Here is a 20,973-nt window from a genome sequence, read left to right on the forward strand (position 1 = left end):
TAAACATTCACATAGTGAGAACAAAGGAGGATATTCTTAGCAAAGAATCATAAGGGCTCAATTGCTATGTGCATAAGATCATATAGAATGATGCTTATTGAAATGAACTCCAAGAAATGAAAAAAAAGGTTTTTTGATTGTACTGTTGTGGTTCTTTTTCTCCTTTCTTCTTTCCTTTTTCCTTTGATTTATTCCCTTCTGCCACTGGTTTTTATTTCAGTACCCTCTGCCTTACATGTAAGTTTATCTGATTCAGGGAGGGGAAGGGGAATCACACACATGGTGGCACAAAGGGTTTACCAATTCAGCAGTGATACTCACTAGACCCTATGTTGGAAATGAACTATACAACATTGGGGGGAAGGAAGGTGAGACCCAAAAACCTGGGAGAGAATGAGGGAGGAGGTGACAATGTTCCAAAGGAAATGGACTCATTACCTGGCTCGTGTAACTGTAATCTCTCTGTATATCACTTTTTAAAGAATTTGTTAAATTAAATAATGTTGAAATCACATGAAAAGAGTTTCCATAGCAACAACTATGTTAGTGACTTTAAGAGTGACCAGTACAAACTACACTATTCCAACTGGAACAGCAAAAATGTTTACAAGAAAAAAAAGGTATAAGGTTAATAAATAGTAAGGCAAGCCTAGTTCTGTAGGAAATCTTATTCAAAAGGGTTATTTTTTAGTTATTGGCAGGTAGGAAGCATGTAGTCATTTTATCAAAAATAACACAAAATGGAGCAAATGAAAAATGTGGCAATTATTAAATCCAGGATAAACAAAATGTGAAAGAACAAACTAAAAACTAAACTAGTCAGCAGTACTAAATCATACTGGTGAAAAGAATAATTATGAATTTGATTTATTAATTAAGTTGAAAATATAATGGATGATCAAAGTGCAAGAAATTTAAACCAAATTATCACATATTATAGAAACAAGTCAACATAAATGAAGATATGCAATTAAATACATAGCATTTTTAGCATGATAAGGGGAAAGTTAGAAAGCAGCTCAAGTTCCAAAATCTTTTGTACGGAAGGGATGAAGAAGGAAGGGAACTTGAGAGTTTAGAGGATATGAAAGGATATAAAATACTCTTGTTAGGTTTTAGACCTTTCAGTATTATTAGAATTTGAGGAGACAGGACTAGAGTTTGAATTCAGGGTCTTATACTTTCTGGACTTGAGTCTTTAACTGACACTCTACCACCTGAGATATGTCTCCAGTTCCGTTTTTTGCTAGTTAATTGGAGAGGGAGTTTTGCAGACTTTTCTGCCACGGCTAGACTCGAAACTCAGTCCTCCAAGTAGATCTCAGCCTCCTAAGTAGCAGCTATGAACCAAGGATATCTAACAGAGTTCTAGCATCTTTTTAACATCAATTATATGTAACATTTTGTTGTTGCTACTTTAAGAATGAACTCAAGTCCACACTTAAGCCATCACAATAATTTTCCTTTCTTCCTTCCTTCCTTCCTTCTTTGCTACTTTCTTTCTTTCTCTTTATTTATTTATATTGTTTGTGTTAGATAAGATCTCATGCTAACTTTTCCCAACCTGGTTTTAGATAATGATCCTCTTAACTTTGCTTCCCAAGTAGTTAGGACCACAGATGTGTGCACCACCACATCTGTCTGCATGTAGCCTTTGACAAATATACATAAAATAAGAACTTAACAAATCTTGTCTGTCCATTTTCTCTTGCCAAGGAGAAGGGCTTAGTGACAAGAAGGGAAAAAGAAAGGAAAGGAGAAAAGGAGAGAGGGAGGAAGAGGAAAATGATTGTAACGAATGTCATATGTTTAATTAAATTATATTCTGAATGTTATTTTCTTTGAAGTCAGTCAGTGGACCACTTCACCACAATTTTGGTAACCATCGCATGTCTTACATACTAATAGAGGTTGCCGTGTTACTAGCAACACATACTAGTAACAGAGACTCAAGAACTGTCCTGTGGATATGACCAGCCCTGTGAGGACTTCATCAGTATGTGATGAAATGGAGACTAAATGGCGGGCTAGGCCAAATATGTCATTATTGTAGTGAGACAACTCCTCTAGTGGTGATGGCCGAGGTCTCAGGGGAGCAGGGAGCGGTCTGATCTGTAAAACAGTGTGGGGCATGAATATTCTGGTCTGCTGGACATCAGGGAGGAGGTACCAATTCAACGTGGTCCTAAGAGCAGAATACACCAGCAACTGGAATTAGAGGAAAGGAAGCTTGGCTGTAAGGGGTAAGTCAGCTCAAGGACGATGTGCTCTGGGTGGGTATGTTGCATGTATGTACCTATGCGATGGAGTGGGGTGCTATAATGGCTTTTCCCCAGAGCAGATGCACTATCGGGGGCTCTGGTTTCCCTAGATGGTACAGCTCAGTATCAGCACAGGCCAGGGTGGCAGGCACAGCAATGGCCCCTTCTGTGATTGTTTCCTGGAGCTCTCTCTACTGAAGTCAGTCTGAGAAGATTCCAATGAGAAGATTACTAGTGTCCCTAGTGGTAATGTTGATTGCCAGCGCTCTCTCGCTTGCATTTGCTCCACAGGAAGGAGTCTTTCCTATGTCTGATCAGATCCCCACAGGGAGGTTGGATGGCAAAGACAAGGTGGTTTCTTTCCTTGAAACTAAGCAGCCATCCTATTGTCTGCTCCCTAAGGGATCTCTGCTTCTTTGAAACTCTTTTAGTTCTTTTGGCCAGTGTGTTCTCACGCTGTGTGTGTTGGGAAAGGAAGAGCTCCTGGAACAGCTGGTCAGCTATCTGGCCACCATTACAACCACCCTCAGCTGAGAGTACCCAAGAGGGGAAGACACAAACAAGGAGATCGCTAAAACAGTCCTAAGGCGCTGTGCAGCCACTTCCCTGCTTCAGATGCCTACCATCTGGCACCATGCCAAGCTCCGTTACCAGACACATTCACAATCACTCAGGAAGCTGCACGGAGACTTGCTACTATGCATAGCCAATCGGGGACACCACATCTTGCCCATCGGTCCCTCCATACAGAGAAGAAACAAAGCGACAGCTGACAGCTGCATTCTGAGATGAGTCTGACAATCAGTAAGAGAGAAACTGAGACCTCGTAAGACTTCAAACTCTGGCAAGAGCACATGACAAGGCTATAAAATGCCTTGGTAACAGCTGCCCTGGATTCTCTGTCATGGGATGAGAGGACTCCCGTTTCAAAGGAAAGGCAAGGCAGGCAGGCAGGAAGAAGGAAGGCAGGAAGGAAGGAAGAAAAGGAAAGGAAGGGAGGAAGGGAGGGAGGGAGGAAGGGAAGGAGGGGGGAGGGATGGAGGAGGGTTAACGGGGAGGAAGGGAGGGAAGGAAGGAAGGAAGGAAGGAAGGAAGGAAGGAAGGAAGGAAGGAAGGAAGGAAGGAAGGAAGGAAGGAAGGAAGGAAGGAAGGAAGGGAGAAAGGCAGGCGGCAAGGAGGCAGGCAGGAAGGAAGACATAAAGAAAGGCATGAAGTAGGGCAGGAAGGAAGGCAGGAAGGAATGCAGGAAGGAAGGCAGGATCGAGACACCAGCAACCAGTATACATGCTAATTTTAAAAAGAAAACAAAGCAAGAATATTTGTGAACTCTATACTCTTCAACTATTTAAATCTAATCTTTTTCTCAAAACAAAAGTTACAAAACATATACTTTTTTCTGATCAAACATACATTTTTCCACTGCACATATTTGGTGTGAAGATAAGGTTACTATGAGGTCTACTATTGACACAAACAAATCTTTCCAGTTCAGAAATTCATGGGAAAAAAATACATTAGGATTACAAAACTAAGCTTACAATAGGAATTTCTAGAAAGATTAATATTTGGTGCCAACCAATGTATTTTGCATTTCCAAACAACACTAGACTGGAAATAGCTAGAACAAAAGCTATCAAAATTGGTATGTGGGTTCATATCATGAGTAAAATTAGATTCGACAAAAATAAATGTCATTTTCACCTCTAAAATTATTTAGGTGAGTTTGAATGACTTTCAAATTTTAATTGCTAATCAGCCCAGAAGCCTAAAATGCTAAATTGGACAGAAATGCCAATTTAAACAAGCTTAAAGAGAAAAGATAATACCCCACACAGGATTAGATTCAAAGAACCAATGGTGCCATCACAACTTGGTTTTTCTCCAGCTATTGTCTCGTCTCATCTTCTACTAAGTTGGCTTTTTTCTCTGACTTCACAAGATGGCACTGACAGCTTTAGGATCATAATGACATGGGATTATCTGTGACTGGACTATCTTGGCTACCACATGTACCCGTGGCTTACTGTGACCAGAAAGATACTCTGTCCTGATTAGCATGGAGTTTACATGCTGTGACATATACTGAACCCTGACTGAACTACTGTATGTGCCCACATCATTTTTATTTTCAGTCGAGTGAATTTTAATTACTATAAATTTTTATATCAGGCAAGGATAGCAGAAAAAAAACAGACTGATTTAATTAGAAGATGAAGAACATGGGGGAGAAAAAGACCTTACTATTTTCTTTACCACTTCATTCTGGTAAACTGGCAGTTTTATTATACCAAATGGAAGGTGTCAGTTAAACACTGGCTTCCTCTATGTTGAAACTCAGTCAATGTCCCTACAGCAATTAGGGACTTGTTAAGAAACTTGTTTAGAGTGTTAATATTTCTTCAGACCATGAATGAAGTCTTATATGAGAAAGAACTAGGCTGATATGGCCCACTGGGAACACAGAAGGAAGGAACATAGTTTCTGTAATCCAAAATTATAGAATTTTCTAGGCTACAAAATTGAATTCCTTACCTGTTAATCAGTTTTTCGCCACTGTGACAAGTACGTGAGAAGTAATTTTAGGGGAGAAAAGGGTTATTTTGGTTCACCGTTCAGCTGGTTGAGGCCTGTGGTCGGTCTGCTCTGCTGTTTCTAGTCATGGTGGGAAGCAGGTATAGAGAAAAGTAGCTCATCCCATGGTAGATAGGAGACAATGGAAGAGCATGGAGTAAGGCATATCTTTCCACACCCTCAGTCACCTACTTGCTTCAACTACATTTCACCACCTACCAATAATGCCAGTATATTAGGAATCCATGAAGAGATTAATCTGTTGATTAGGTCAGAGCCTTCGGGATCTAATCACTTCCTTAAATCACCTCTAATCACCAGCTAGTATCCAAGCTCCCACTACTGAGCCTCTCCATTCAAACCATAATATTGCTTTAACAAAATTACTGCTGATATAAGGTTGGGAGATAGGTGGTTTGGAAGGATGGATTGAGGTACATAGAGAACTTGAGACTCCGCTCCCACTAAGCATTCTCTGCCTTAAAACGGAAACGAAGTGTTGATGCTCACCAGCCCAAAGGTTTTCTTTCAAATCTCTTCTGGGGACAGCTCAAACATAGATAGAAGTCAATACATAGGATTCTAGGAAGTAGAGTCTTGATGCCAGACCAAAGTCTCCTGGCATGGCTGTTGTGCAATAAGAATTATAAATACATCTGGACTTAAACCTTGCCAAAATTTAAATAATCAATTAAAGAAATCACAAATTTAATCCTATGAGTACCAATGTAAATTATCTGGGTATTCACAGAGACACACACAGTTGTTAAAACAGAGAAGTCTCAGACGGGCCTCTTACCCCATAACTGATCGCATGTAAAAGCATCAAAGCATAGGTGTGAGTGATCTCACTGTCCCAACATCTGGGACAACAGAAAAGATTTGACAGGTGACTTCATTCCAGAGAGCAGAACAGGATGCTGCTTCAATGTAGCATAAGAAGTCACCACAGGGCCAAAGGGGTGAATGTTGAAGGACTGACACTGATCAAGATGCATTGTATTTATAAACTACTTTGTTAAATGTCACCTTCTGTGTACAACCATTTAAAGATCATTTTTAAATTAAGATAAAATAAGTTCCTATGGTCCTGTGTCAGGAAACCGTTTTTATTTCCAGCTAGTAGGCTATATTTTCTGCTACATGCATAGTGAACTATATACGCTACTGCCCCTTTCCAAACAGAATATCCACTGTGTTTATCTTGCTCTTTCTCTACTATTTTATTTTAAATATATTTAAAGTAGATAATAGTGCTATAATGCTGGTATAATGAGAAGCTACGATGAAAGGATCAGCAACCCAAACACAGACCTAGATGTAGAATCATCATAGTAGAGATTTTGAGCTGTCCTATTTTCAGCAAGGAATGAATATGTTTCATGCTAGTGTTACCATCTTAAACTCATGTGTTTATCTGAGAAGCTAAATTTAGATGTTGAGTAAAAGGATAGATTATAGTATTTGGTTAAGTTTTCAATATCCATCATACGCTTCCCTCATTAGATAGCAACACTATAATTTGAATATTGAACCCATTTTTGTTCGACTTGTAATTAGTAAGGGTTCATCTCTTCCCCTAATTCAAAACCCAGGATGGAGACAATCCATCAGCCAATTCCTCCTAGGCAATTGACTCATTCAGGGATGAGATTGTGCCTTTAATTGTCTCCATCAGAATAAAGATAAGTACTTATACTTAATGTTTAGCCAAAAGGTGCTTCCTCTCCCACTGGAAATGAACAGAAGCCAATGAGATTGAAGCCAACACAAACAACTGAGTGAAACAGGCCCACAGCACCATAACAGAGTCTCTGGAAGAATTCATCGTGCAGTCTCTGCTTTCCCTGAACTTCAGTTATACGAGATTTTTTATAAGTGTTATGCTTTAATTCTCAGAGACCAAGTGTCTCTATGAGGTTGCTAGAGGATTCGAGGGGACCTCCTCCAACACCAGGGAGGGGGGTGTGTCCAGCTGGAAACCCCTTCCCTCCCCCCCCCAAAATAAACTCTCTGCTTTCCCCTCTGCTGGAAGCTACCACAGATGCCTACGTGGACTCCAGAAGCTTGCTCACAACCATCCTCCATTTGCATAATATCACCAGGAAAGGTGTGCAACCCAGTGGGACCCAATAAATCCTTGGCGCCACCTCTCTGCATACCAGCACCCCACACACCAGCCCCTTGGGGTCACAGCTCTTCCAGTCCCCAAAGCCTGCCCCTGCATCCTCACTCAGTAAAACTTCTAGAAAAAACAAACCCAAAACTTCTAAATGGAGAGAAATAGTAAAGTTTAGAGCAGAAATCAATGAATTTTTTAGGATGAAAATACCTATATGTAGTATCAATAAGACAAAAAGCTAGATAGCCAATAGACCATGAGAATATCTTTACCAGCAATACATCTGACAAAGGTCTACTATCCAACATACATACACAAGGAGCTCCAAATATTAACACCTCTCAAAACTAATAAACCAATAAATAAATGGGCAAAGGAGCTTAAGAGAGACTTCTCAGAAAAATAAGAATGGCCAATAGATACACGAGGAAATGCTCAAGATCCCTGATGATAAAGGAAATGCAAATCAAAACAACTTTGAAATCTCATCTCATCCCAATTAGATTGGCCAACATCAAGGAATTGCACAACAAAAGCTGGCAGAGATGTGAAGGAAAAGGAACCCTGAAGCACTGTTGATGGGAGTGCAAACTAGTACAACCACTCTGGAAAGCAGTTTGGAGGTTCCTCAGAACACTAAACACAGAACTTCCCTGCGACCAAGCCATACCACTCTTGGGCATCTACTCAGATCATTACAAGTCAGTATATGGTGAGGACACCTGGATACCCGTGTTCATTGCTGCACCACTCACAATAGTGAATTCACAATGCCCTCCAACAGATGAATAGATCAATAAAATGTGGCATATACACACAATGAAATTTTATTCATCCATTAGAAAGGAGCTATGTCATTTTTCAGGGAAATGGATGGACCTAGAACAAATCATGCTAAGTGAGGTAAGCAAATCTCAGAGAGACAAACTGCATGTTTTCTCTCATATGTGAAAACTAGACCTAAAACATAACTGGATATGATCATCTACACAGAATTTTAGGCATTCAGACACAAACAGCCACACTAAAGGAAGATACCCTTAGGGGAGGAACACAAACTTGTAACTTCTCGGAACATTTAAAATACTATTGAATGAAATGAATTTCAAGAAATGGAAACATGAGGGTTTTTGTCATTATTGCTGTGCCATTGTTGCTGGTAGTGGTATTTGGGTTTGTTTTGGTGTTTTTAGGAAGGTTAAAAAGAGGATGTAAGAAAGGAGGGCAGAAGGGTGAACAAATAGTACTCAGTATGTACCATGTGGAAAATGACCTATGTCACTTATGGGCAGGGATAGGGTGGGGAAATGGGTAAAGCAAAAACAGGAGTGTCATTGTCAAAAAAAAAAAAAATGTATACATTACCTGACTTATGAAATGGTAACCCCTCTGTACAATACCTTAATAATAACAATAAAATTATTTTAATGTTACCATTTAAAATCTACCTTTCCATCATTTGCAGCCAAAAACACCTTTAATGATAGATTATATATGCTAAGGACCCCTGTTTTAGTTAGCAACTGGAATTATCCACAATGAACTGAAGCCTGACAGTGCCTCAATGAATTAAAGGTTGAAACATCTTAGGAAATAAGACATTTGCAGGTAGATGCATTCCAAAGTTTTTGGATTTTTGGTGTGTGTGTGTGTTAAGAATTGTTTATAAATTTAAATGTCAGTATTTTGATTCATGACATAATCAATAAAATCTTACTTATGAAAACACTCAAGATTTGGGATATGGAAAGAATGGAAAGAAGACTGATATGGCTGAAATTCAGTGAGCAAGGAGAAAAAGATGAGATTGGAGAGGTTTAGAACTGCTTTGCAGAACACGGTAAGATAAAATCAGTAATAAGAGTTTAAATACATTAAAGGATTTTGAGCCACAGAGAATATTAGCTGATGAATAGCTTTTAAAGATAATGCTAAAATGCACATGAAAATTATGGTGAAGTGGACTAAGGCTAGAAATGGAGGAGTTAGAAAACATTTCAGTAATCTCTTTGCGACAATGACTTGATTAAGGTGGTGAAATTGGAGATGGAGAGGAAGGGTTGGTTTGGAATGTAGTAGAATAAAGCAGTAACTCATGTGGTGACAATTCCCTGCATAGAATAGGATATGTGGCAGTTGAATGGTTTTTAGGTTTCTATAGATACCTATAAGTATTTACATTGTGAATGCTGGGGCCAATTAGTGATCACCAGGTGCAATTATACCAGGTGCTGATGGCTCACACCTGTAATCTTAGCTAGCTACTTAGAAGGCTGAGATCTGAAGATTACAGTTCAAAGCCAACCTGGGCAGGAAAATCTGTGAGAGTCTTATTGCCAATAAACTACTCAGAAAGGGCTGGAAGTGGAACTATGGCTTAAGTGGTAGAGCACTAGTTTTGGGCAACTCAGGGACAGTGCCCAGGCCTAGAGTTCAAGCCTCTGGACCTGGAGGAGGGGAAAAAGAGGTAGTATTGTTTACTGGAAAGAGGATAATTGGAGGAAGACATAGTAGTCAGGATTCTCCTAAGAAACATAACTACTTATCATGAGGAATTGATTCATATAGCTTTGGGAACTATAAAGCTCAAGCTCTATCATTGGCAAGATGGAGAAAACATGGTGTAATAAGTTCCATTTTGAAGTCAAGAGAAGACTAACGCTTCTATTCATAAAGCCAGGCAGTATTCAGGTCCCATACTCAGCTGTATCATTTCCTCAAGGCTTTCTGTAGTTTTTTTTGATGCCTCTCACCCATATTAGGGAGGGATATAGATGTATATATAAAATATATGTAATCTGCCAATTCATATGTTAACCTCATATAAAAACAGCTTTAGACATATCCAGAATAATGTTTAATTAAATTTCTGGGTAACCCATTGCCCCGTCAAGATTATATAAAGTTAACTATTACTGAGGGACAGATTTTATGTGGCAATCACTATTGTGTTTAAGTTTGTGTGTGTGTGTGTGTGTGTGTGTGTGTGTGTGTGTGTGTGTGTGTACTCAGTTTCAAATGTTTATAGTCTACAAACATGGAGAGTTTACACTACTTGTTTGATATTTAAGTCACATGATCCAAGGGGACATCTGGGCTAATGAAATAAATTTGGGACTGTGCCAGAGATGGCTAGTGTACCTACATAGGTCATTCTTCCCTTTTATTTATGAATATAACCATGATTGTTTCAGAAGTGTAAATAGATCTAGCTACAAAAATTATTTTCCAGCATATCTTGCACACTGGATGGTCACATGACAGAGTTCTCCCTAATAAAATATTTGCAGTGATTGTAATGAGGTACTTCTGAGATTACGTTAAAGAGGAAAGAATCACAGATCATTGCCTATTTGCTTTTCTTTTATTGACGTACAGGTGCATCTAACTACTAATATAAAGGTAAAAGGTACATGCTAGAGGAGTAATATGCTAGAACAGGCTAGAAATATTCTTTGCCAAACCCTGTGTTCCATCTGCAGTGTCTTCCTCTGCTTCCCATTTCACTGATTTATTCTCATCATTTAGAGCTCCTCTGACTGGCTTTGCCCACTTTGTCTAATCAATCTTTTTCCTTTAAACCTCCACCACAGATAATCACAATCTGTAATTTTTATCTCTATTTTTTACTCACTGTTCTTTTCCTCCCCAACGATGTATGCTTTTCCAGAACAAGCGACTATTTTTTGAACTAGTTGATATGCCCAGGTCGTAGAACATTAATACCTAATCCATGCTCGGAAATTTACTGATGAATTCAGTCATTCACCCATTCAGCCAGTGTTTACGAAGGTCTGACAATTAGAAGTCCTAAATATGTGGAAAATAACAATGAATGAAATAGACAGTCACTACTACTTCTCTGGAGTATATTTGCCTTTGAGGATGGGAGACATAAACAATAAATAGCAGGACAGAAAGTAAAAATTTTTCTTCCATGGAAAGAAAAATGTTTTAGTCTTTTGTTCAGAATATTTTTTTTCCTTCCTGAAGATTTAGACAAGCACTGGATGCCAGGAGCCACTGGGAAGTTTGGCATATGCTTTCCCTTCCAAATAAGCCCTTAGAGCTTATGAATGCACTCAGGCATCCTGGGCAAATAAATGACTGAATCATCAGTCATCCTGGCATATACACAAGAGGCTAATATCATCTATGGACCATTGGGGCTAAATGCCTGTTGACTGAGATAATGATCAGATAGACAAATACACAATAGTCCAACTGTGATCATTTATGATTTTTGATTCTGCCAAGATCAGGAAAGGCAAGGAGATGCAATGTAATGTGCTGATTATAAATGCCAAAATGCTGAACCGAAAGGAAACTAGACTTGTGTCGAGAAGAGGGAAATGAAACAAGTAGAATACCAGCTTACATTACGACTTGCCAGCAAAGATTATGTAGGACCGGCTGCTAGCTGAAGACACATGAAGGACATGGGAGGCCATCCCCGACCATCAGCAGCTCTCATGAGCGCTGCCTTTGCACACACAGCTGGCAATGTACTTGGTGTCCTCTCTCCATTGATTAACAATTGCCTTATTCTGTTGATAGGGAGTACCAAATAATTCTAATGTTTTTCCGAGCTAATAAAATTAATTGGCAAATACAGACCTCAACAATTAAAATAATGATTTTTTTTTTGGTCCAGATTTAAGAAAATGTCCATTTTCAAGGTCTGTGTTCACAAACTCTCATGATGTCTTTGAGTCAACATTCATGTTAAATGAATTGAGTTTATTTAACACAGACTAAGTAGTAGACAAAGATCTAAGATCTTAGGTCTTAAAGATCTAAACAAATGTTACAAGTAAAGAGCAACAATAATAACATCTTAAAATAAACTTTAATTAAACAAGGTACTTTACTAAACATTTTATTTGCCATTATTTTTTCTTGGTATTCACAAATGTCTCACAAGAGAAGTATCATCATTTTCCATATTTTATAGAAACATGAAGCAGGCAAGGAGGAGTCTCAGATATCTTGTATATGCCCTATTATTGTTTTGGAGACAGTAAAACACAAAGCAGGAAAGGAGAAAAGTATTAGCAAAGCAAATACATTAATCACAATTGGTTTTACTCAATACATTTTTCAGTACAGGATTCAATTGACCACTAAAAAACTAGTCACTTTACAGATCTCATGAAAATTGGTTTCCTGTGGCATAAATAGCATTTCTTGCTTCTGCATGTCCACATTTATAAGAGCATTTTATTAAGCCGGGCACCACAGAGTTATGCCTATAATCCTAACTACTTAGGAGGCTGAGATCTAAGGATGGCAGTTCAAAGTCAGTCTGGAGAGGATAGTCTCTTATACCAATTAAGCAGCAAAAAAAAAAAAAAAAAACAGAAGAGAAGCTGGTGTTCAAACTGTAGAGCACTAGTGATGAGCAAAGTGCCCTGAGTTCAAGCCCCAGTACTGTAACACTTAGCATAACTTTGATGAGCCAGTCCAAATAGAAATACACAGTGTAGCTCCCAGGATCTATGGAACACTTGGAAGCTAGAAAGTATCTTATCCATTTTTCCTTTCTCAGTCATTTGCATGAACTTGATACATACAAACCAATTACTAAATCCACAATAAAATCCACAATTCCATCAAGTGTCTATACGTAAGAGGACACGTATATTTAGCAATACTACCAATTTGAAAAATGGTCCAGCATAGCAAATATGTTGGATTTGATGCTATATCAGGCCTTAAATAAAGAACCTTTGACAAGCTTATAAATGTATTCCCATTGTTGCTGAAAAGTGGAAACATAAATGTCATATATTTGAATCTTCCATTAATTGCAATGACTGAAAGCGAGCATAGAATGTGTGTGTGTGTGTGTGTGTGTGTGTGTGTGTGTGTGTGTGATTTAACCAACTGTGAATTCTCTTATAACACATTCAGAATTATCCAGTATGTAAGTATCATAATCCTTTTCTGACATTCACTCTGAGGATTGAGGCTTAGAATGAAATTGTAAAGGATAGAAGCACAAATGCACTTGTGCCTTCTCTCACTAAAATACACCTATTTTCAGCTGATTCAAAAGATTCCAGATTGAGAATAAAGCAATGCAGGAAGTATCACAATACTAGATTTCAAACTCTACTACAGAGCCATAACAAAAACAACTTGGTATTGGCACAAAATTAGCCCTGAAGATCAATGGAACAGGTTAGAAGACCCAGAAACAAATCCACATACTTATAGTCATCTGCTATTCAACCAAGGAGCCAAAGACATATGGGGGGGGGGGGGGCGGGGAACTGGGCAGCCACACGCAGAAAACTAAAGTGGATCTCTGCTTGTCGCCATGCACTAACATCAACTCAAAGTGGATCAAAGACCTCAACATCATACCTGAAACTCTGAAACTACTACAAGACAGAGTAGGAGAGAGATTAGAATATATAGGTAGAGGCAGGAATTTGCTGAATGCAGGCCCACGGTAGGAGAGAGACATGACAAGTGGGAATACCTCAAAATGAAAAGTTTCTATATAGCTAAGTACATAGTTACTAAACTAAAATGACAGCCAACAAACTGAGAAAGGATAGTTACCAGCAATAGATTAGACAAAGGCCTAACATCCAATATACACAAGGTGCTCAAGAAACCAACCCCTCCCAAAATTAATATACCAATTACTAAATAGACAAGGGAGCTAAGAAGAGGACAGAATGGCAAAGAAATACAGGAGGAAATGCTCATCCTCCCTGGCCATTCAGGAAATGCAAATCAAAACAACCGAGATGCCATCTTACTCCAGTTAGACTGGCCAACATCGTGAATTCGAACAACAGATGCTGGTGGGGATGTGGGGAAATAGGAGCCCCACTACACAGCTGGCGGGAATGGAAACTAGTACAACCACTGTGGAAAGCAGTCTGGAGGTTCCTCAAAAAACACAGACCTTCCCTGTGACCCAGCCATACCACTCCTTGGCATCTACTCTCAGCATCACATGCCAGGAGATGATAAAAACACCTGCACATCCATGTTCACTGCTGCACTATTCACAATAGCCAAGATATGGAAACAGCCCAGATGTCCCACAGTAGTTGACTGGATCCAAAAACTGTGGTACCCATAGACAATGGAACTTTACACAGCCATCAGAAAGAATAAAATAATGCCATTCACAGAGAAATGGATAGAACTAGAACAAATCATGTTAAGTGATGTAAGTCAAGTTCAGGGAGACAAATGGCACATGTTCTCCCTGATATGCAGAAGTTAGATCTAAATTGCAGTAGGATATGACAAATTACACAGGAGTCTAGAGACTCACATACAGTGAAACCAAAAGAGGATAGTCTTAGGAGAGAAACATAAAGCTGCAATACCCAAGCACCTCTTCATATGTATATAAAACAATATACGCGCTGAAATGAACTCCAAAGATAAGGAAACAAAGGACTTTTTTCTTAATTTGTTTTTTTTCTTTTTCTGATGACTCTGTACTCTTTACCTTATATATGGTGTATTCACATGCTCATCTGTGGGAGGGTGAGGGAAGACACAGAATCTGAGGAAAAAGGCTGAAAAAGTGCCGCAGTGGAGCACACTGGACATCGATGAAAGTGAACTGTGCAACTCGTGCGTGGAGATGGGAGGGAGGGAATGGGAGAGAACGAGGGAGCAGATGACACTGTGTGGAAGGAAATGTGCTTATTACCTGACATATGTAAAGGTAACCTCGCTGTATATCACCTCTAAAACAACAATAGAGTGGGCTAAAGACTTAAAGAGAAATTTCTCTGAAGAAGAAAGAAGGATAGCCAATAGACACATGAAGAAATGCTCAACCTGCTTAGCCATAAAAGAAATGCAAATCAAAACAACATTGAGATACCACCTCACCCCAGTTAGAATGGCAAAAATCAAGAACTCTAATAACAACAGATGCTGGAGGGGATGTGGACAGAAGGGAACCTTACTGCATTGTTGGTGGGAGTGTAAACTTGTTCAACCACTTTGGACAGCAGTATGGAGGTTCCTCAAAAGACTCCACATAGAGCTCCCCTATGACCCAGCAATCCCACTTTTGGGCATTTACCCAAATGTTTACAAACAAGACCACACTAAAGCTACCAGCACAACTATGTTTATTGCAGCATTATTTACCATAGCTAAGATATGGAACCAACCCAGATGCCCCTCAGTAGATGAATGGATCAAGAAAATGTGGTATATATATACAATGGACTTCTATGCCTTCATCAGAAAGAATGACATTGCCCCATTTGTTAGGAAATGGAAAGACTCAGAAAAAATTATATTAAGTGAAGTAAGCCAGATCCAAAGAAACATAGGTCCCATGGTTTCCCTTATTTGCAATATCTAGTATATGTATGAGTCAAGCAGGAAAGGTCAGACAAGGTGAAATTAGGAAAATGAACCCTAAGATATGTATTTAAATGTTTTTTTTCTTTCATGCAATTGTTTCTAACACATTTATAAGATTTTTTCTTTGTTGCTTTGTATGTCCCTCCCCCACAGTATAACCCCTGCTTTCACTGTATTTGATGTCGGTATAATTTGTGGAGGGGAAGGGGAAAAACACATCGTTTAAATAAGGATACAAGTGGACCCGTTGCAACAATGAAAAGTACAATTTATCACGTCAAAAACTAACTTTACAACTTTGGGGGGGTGAGGATTGGGTGGGGGGACGGAGGATTGGGTGAGGGGGCAGGGAAGGGATGGGAAAGGTAAACAAAGGAGGAGGCTACAATGCTTGATAAGAAATGTACTCACTATCTTGCCCATGTAATTGTAACCCCTCTGTACAGTATTTTCACAATAAATAAATAAATAAAACAATAGAAAAAAATTAAACCACAATTTCACCTTGACTTATTTTGACACAAATGTTACTACCAGATTTCATCCATTCTCTTTTCTACAATGAAGTTCATTGTCAATACAAGTAGAAGAGAATACTTAAACTTTAAAAATCCTGATCTATTTAGTCCACTTAAACATACACACACACACACACACACACACACACACACACACACACACACAAGCATCTGCATTTTAAAGCCTCTTTCCTCTTGAATGTAATTACATTTAAATTTATAAATATAATTACATTTATATTCTCCATGATAATGTGGAAATTCAGTAATCCACGTAATTAGGCTCATTACATCCCTATTTCCTTTTTTTTTTTTCTCTAGCAAATAAGTTGCTCTGTTTTCTTGACTACAGCAATGAAGTTAGTTTGTTAATCTTGGAACAAGAAGGTAAAGGGACCAATTTATCAGAGTGTGAGAAGAACACTGGGCTCCGGCCTGGAAGAGATTGGAGTTGGAAATAGGCACTCTACCTGCCCAGTCTCAGCCCTTTTGTACCCCACTCAGCAATGAACCACGCGTGGGGAAGAGAAAGAGAGGGAATTATGTGGTCCTGAGGCCCTTCACTCTGAACATTCAGTCTCAGTGCAGTACAGTAGCTGGACAGCAGAGGCTGAGCCTTTCATCAACTGTTTCTGCACTCATTCTCCATGGCAGGGCTGGCTCCTCACTTGAGACGGTGGACACTCAGCCCATGGCCCGAGCTCCCCAGGCCTTACACTTCTCAGTGGGCCCATCTCAGACCCTCTCCCTCCGTGACCTTCTTCGTGGTCTTCTGCTCTGACGCAGCAGCTTCACACAGTAAGCTTTCTTTCAACGATGCCCACCATCCAGGCAGTGACTTTGCGACTTTTTTCTCCAATACAGTCCCAGACCCGAAAGCTGTCACTGTCACACCAGACCTTTGCCTGTAGGAAATACGAACTTACCCTGACGCTACAGCTGCCCGTTGGTGGCTTGCCTTGTGGTGAGTGGTAAGCGTCCCTTCTCCACCACCCAGAGAGCTGTCCTTGGAACTTCAGCCTGTTTCCTACTTTCCTCTGTTGTCTTTCTCTTTCTCCATGTCCTTCCATGTCCTTTGTGATTTCTATGTTCTGGTTCTCATTTCAGATTATAGATGCTCCTTGGCTACCCTGATGCTTCACATACATAGAATTAAATGTACCATCTTGTCCCACCTTCCCCATCAATGGTCTGATAATAGCTCTTTTAAGAACTTTCCTACTACTTCTAAAATGTATCTGTTTTTGAGTTTGAGGGTTATTAGCTGCTAGATACTATATTTATGTTCTTGTTTCTTGGATTGCTTTTTTTTTAATTTCACTGGGTTTTTGAGCTCTATTCTGGGATAACATTGCTATTTTTTAACCTTGATTTTAAGCCTTGGTAAGCAGGATGAGCATAATAGCAGAACGGGCCTAACTGAGCTACAGTATTGTATGTTCCCTGATGCTCTACGTTCAGGCTGCAGGAAACATGAGAATCCACAGCCCTGTGGAAAGCCTCAGAGTTTTTCTTTCCTTGGGTAGTTTCCTTGGGTACACACTGATTGAGGTGCCTGTGAAAACTAGAGAAAAATCCTTTACAAGTCTCTAAGGCTCTTCCCTGTGCAGTGCAATTCTCTCTGCTACTTTGGTCCTGTGAATTCTAGAACCTTTAAGCCTCTGCAAGTTTTCAGATTTTTCTCTTTAACTCATGATGACTATGGGGTTCACAATCTAAGGTTTCCCTTCCTGAGGTACAGCTGGGAAACTTTCCCCAGTTAATAACTGGGAACAATTTTTTTGAAATTGTTTGAATAGGGATATGGATGGACCCATTGCACCAATGAGATATACAAGATGTTATGTTGAAAATGAACTTTACAACTTTGGCGCAGGGTGGAGGGGGGGAGATGGGAAGGGATGGGAAGGGGAAACAAAGGAGGAGGCAACAATGCTTGATAAGAAAAGTACTCATTACCTTGTCCATGTAATTGTAACCCCTCTGTATGGTATTTTCACAATAAAAAAAAATCACTGTTTTGTACTACCATTTGTTAAAAGTCCAAACTCTGTTGATTCATATATTTTCTTTGTGTTTTAGTTATTTTAAGGTAGTCAGGTAAATTCAGTTCCACTCAAATATTTTACACTGGAAATGAAGTATATTTTAGTCTTTTTATATATTGTTGGACTAGACTTTTAAGTATTAGTTTATTGTTCATATTTATAAGAAGTATCGGGCTGTTGTATTTGGGGGGATTGGGCTTTGATATCCAGGATATGTCATTCTCATAAAACGATGGGCTATTTCCTCATCTCAAGAATACGTAAGATTAGCATCCAGTCTTTCTTAAATGATCTCTAGAACTCACCAGTCAAGCCATGTCAGGTGAGAATTTTATTTTTCTGAGGTTTTTCTTTTAAATTTTGAACTCAGTTCTATAATAGATATTGGATATAGATATAGATATATAGATTTCCTAGTCCTTGTGTTAAATTTGGATAGTTGTGTTGTTCAAATGAATGGTATAACTGTTAGTTTTTTCTTATTATTTAATGCCTTTAGGATGTGTAATGAACTCTCTCTTATTACTTGTATTTTTAATACTTTTAAATATTCTTTTTCTTCTGGATTAGAAATTTCTCCCTGATTAGTCTCTCTAAGATATTATCCATTTTATTAGAACATTTTTTATGGTGCTAAAGATCAAATTCAGGGTTTCCTACATGCCAATTGGGTGCTCTGCCAGCTAGCCTCCCCCAAGTGAAATATTCTTTATTTTATTCAGCTTTCAGAGAATGGACTATTCTCTTTGTATGATTTCTGTATTACTGACTTACACACTCTCATGTTTTCCTTATTTCCTTCCTATTTATTTTGGATTTAAATCACTCTTCTTTTATGGCATCTAGAGAAGGAAGTATTAATTTTAAGTTATAAAATTTAATAAATCTTGCTTAGTAAATGTTTGCCATGTAATTTTATGAATAATGTACTAATTATGTATCATAAATTTTGAGATAGTTTGTTTTCATTGAAATTAACCTCAAAAGAGCTTCTTATTTTCCTTGAATTTTAAAACAATTAATTAAATTTTATAAAGCAGTCAGTACTTTGTCAAATTTTTCATTATTTAAGGATGTACTTAGTATATTTTTATGTGAATTTCCAAGTTAATTTTATTTAGTGAGATAAATATTATTTTTGTTCTTTGAAACATCAGACTTCATGATCTATTTTGGTACATCTTTTATTTCCACTATAAACAGGATATATTTTGTAATTATAATACATTTTTTGTATGTTACAATGTAGTTATAATAGATACAAATAGATATATTTAGGTCAAACTAGTTAACAATTTTATTTGAATTTTCTATATCTTTATATAAATATAAGATATAAATATAAGATTATCTTTGTATAAATATATGATATAAATATAAGATAATCTTTATATATAGATAAGATTAGATCATATTTAATTAATTGTACATTTACTGATTCTCTTCTGTCAATGTTTGCTTTATTTTATTCTTGATTTGTATTTTTATGTGTATACACACTTAAGACTATTTTATTAGTGAACTGTGACTTATCTTTTTCACTAGCAATACTTGGATATCTACTTTGTCTAATATACATACATTCATAATGGTTTTCTTCTGATTCATTTTGCATTTCTTTCTCTTTAAACTTCCAATGCATTAAACAGCATGAAATTAAGAGAGAAATCAGGCTACAAGTAAGGCAGCATTCTCTACAATAGCTAAAAAGTACAAATAATCTAAATGTCCATCAGCGGATGGATGGATAAGTAAAATACAGGATGCACTTACGATGCAACATTTCTCAACTGTAAAGGAATGGATCACATGCAGGAACTCATGATAAACATTGAAAACATTGTGCTAAGTGAAAGAAGCCAGCCTACACAGTTCTACTTATATACACTGCCTAGAACAGGCAACTCCATGGAGGTAGAAAAAGTAGATTAGTAACTTCCAGAGGCTGGGGTTTTCTGGATGAGAAGTTATAAGAATATTCTGTACTTAGTGATGATGATTCTGAAAACACTCTTGTGTATGTGTTAACCAATCTTAGGGCTTGAATTTGGGGCCTAGGTGCTGTCCTAAGCTTCTTTTTACTCGAGGTTAGGGTCTGCTACTTGAGACACAGCTCCCTTCTGGCTTTTTGTTGGTGCTGAATTGGAGATAAGAGTCTCAGGGACTCAGAGATGACTTGACTGCACCACCCAGACAAATGGAAAGATTAGTTTGTCCTGTGTTTAAAGCTGCTTTGTTAGATTTCTTATGTTTTATTAGTTGTCTTTTCTTACTTTCCATTTCATTATTTCTTTTCTAGTTTTGGTGATTTAGTGACTTTGTCATTTTTTACATCAACTCATGGTCTTGTTTTTACATGGTAATTGTATGTATTTAGGTCTATCTAATTAGGGACTTTAAATGAATTTGGTCATATTTATGTGTAAGCACATTTTACTGTAAATGTTTGGGTGTCTGAATTTACAACAGATGTTTATTTCACTATGTAGTAAACAGTATCTTAAAGTGTCCTATTAACAACTGTTAATTTTGAAAGTTATTAATAAAAAAAAAAAAAAGAGTCTCAAGGTCTTTCCTGACCAGCCTGTGATCCTGAGATACCATCCTCTAAGTAGCTAGGATTTTAGGTGTGAGCTACCAGCTCCTGGCCCAAAAACATTTTTAAAGACAGAATTGTATAGCAGATGAATTTTGCTTCAATAAAAATACTAGCCAAATAATATAGGGTCCAGATTTTCTATTCTTTAAGTGTTTGCTCAAGAGAAATGAAAGTATCAGCCCATACAAAAACACAGACATGAATGTTCACTGCTACTCTGTTTCCTTATGTGGAAACATGTTTCCAGAAATAATCTTTCTAGAGAAAGATCATCACACTGTAATATGCATATACAATGGCCTAGGCTGGCCTTGAACCACAAAACCTCCCATTTCTCAGCCTCCCAAGTAGCTAGAATGCAGATGTCAGCCATCAGTGCCAAGCCAAGACTCCAGAATGGAGTTCACAGTTCACAGATCTGTGTATATATAGTGGTTAGGGTACTTCTTTAACACTGGATTCTAAATAAAAGGATCTGTTGAAAAGACTAGAATTC

This window comes from Dipodomys merriami, unplaced genomic scaffold, assembly GCF_024711535.1.
Source record: "Dipodomys merriami isolate MVZ:Mamm:240054 unplaced genomic scaffold, mDipMer1.0.p SCAF_487, whole genome shotgun sequence".
Taxonomy (NCBI): domain Eukaryota; kingdom Metazoa; phylum Chordata; class Mammalia; order Rodentia; family Heteromyidae; genus Dipodomys; species Dipodomys merriami.